Genomic DNA, 1,742 nt, shown 5'->3' on the forward strand with positions numbered 1-1,742 from the left:
ATATTCAGAAAGTACACTTGTAGTGTGCAGTGTTGTAGCACATCCTGCAACAAATTCCGTGGAAGAGGAGGTTCTAGCATCACCACAAGCAATAGAACCAGAGGAGGTGCCGCCCTTCACCATCAACTGTCAGGACAAGGCATCGAAGAAACAGAGCAGCAACCAGCTACAAAAACACGACTACCACACCAGAACTATTAGAAATTAGTAGGGAGAGGTAGATTACAAACAATAGGTTTCTGGAGAAGAGGGAGCATTTGATCGATCTACAAATCAAACACATGAAAGTGGAAATAGCTGAAGCAGAACAAAGGGAGGAAGAGGCTAGATTTAGAAGAGATAACAAAAAAAAGAACTTGAAAAGCTAAATAATAGCTAAGGATGTACACAGGTAGGACGTCACAGGGAATGTTTATGTAATATAGACTAAGTTAAGGAAATAATAAAACTATAAAGTAACTTGTGATGTAATTAACAATGAAAATAAAGATTTTACGAGAACATACATACACACTTCTTCCCACCTCATCATTCATTCATAAAACAAATACACACTCACTTGTCACCACAACATACCAACACTAACAACTACACTTGATTCACTTCCTCCCTGCACACTCAGCTCCCCGTCCCCCAACAGCCAACACAAATATGCGTGTTATGCACCTGTACAGGTGCCCTGCGCGTGTGTCCAGATCCAGATCCAGAACAATGGTGGTGTCTACATGATGCTTAGAAGTCCCTGATGATTTGATGCCGTTTCAGTCTGCCTTCTACATTTCCTCGTCTATGTGCAGGAACTTCATTAGGGATGTTATTGACATTTAGGTTCACGTCCCTTCCATCTTGTGGTAAAACCAGCCTAGTTTTCACCGCAATATTGTGTAGTACCACACAAGCAACTACAATAGTTTTGGTGGTGTCTAAACTTGTCCTGACTCTCTTCCCTAAGTACCCAAACCTCCTTTTTAATATCCCAAATGCCCGTTCAACAGTGTTTCTGGTTTGGGAATGACTGTAGTTATAAGCTCTCTCATGAGCATTATCTGGAAATGACACAGGTGTCATTAGATACCTTTTCAAGGGATATCCTGCATCTCCAAGTAGATGATACCTGGGATTTAAATTAACTTATATTTCAGCACAGAGCCTGCTGTTTTCAAAAATTCGACTGTCATGGACGCTCCCAGGCCAACGGGCAACAACATTATGAAACTGCAGGTCTGGCCCACACACAGCTTGGACATTTAATGAAAAATATCCTTTTCTACACCTAAACAGCTCTGGGTTTTCCACAGATGGTCTCAGTATAGATATATGTACGCAATCAATTGCTCCTACCACACCAGGCATTCCACTGATGTCATGGAATTGCTCAATTGTTCGTCGCATGTCATTGCCGCAAGGAGGTTTTATATAACGCTGGCTCAAACTAGCGATTGCTCTTGACACAACCTTCAAATATCTGCTGACAGTCATTTGCGACACATCATGGCAGTCCCCTAATGTCATCTGGTGGTCTCCCGTTGCTATGCAACGTACTGCAATCAGAGTTTTCAGGTGTGGCGGAACAGGGCAGGCTGTAAAGAGAGGAAACTTATATAGTGACTGTAAAACGACCAATGTACTCCAAATTACAATGAAATTAAAGCAACCAGTTATTTTTACTTTACATTAAATTATAAATTACATTTGATCTCTATCTATCGATAGACTTTGGCCAATGTCCCCCATGAAGGGGA

The 1,742-nt window shown here is 41.4% G+C and overlaps 1 pseudogene; it reads right to left on the reverse strand.

Annotated features, from left to right (window-relative positions):
- Window positions 1-732: 732 nt before the first annotated feature.
- The window catches only part of LOC126992919 (putative nuclease HARBI1), a 1,449-nt pseudogene continuing 439 nt past the window's right edge, over window positions 733-1,742 (reverse strand).

This window comes from Eriocheir sinensis, unplaced genomic scaffold, assembly GCF_024679095.1.
Source record: "Eriocheir sinensis breed Jianghai 21 unplaced genomic scaffold, ASM2467909v1 Scaffold52, whole genome shotgun sequence".
Classification (NCBI taxonomy): Eukaryota; Metazoa; Arthropoda; class Malacostraca; order Decapoda; family Varunidae; genus Eriocheir; species Eriocheir sinensis.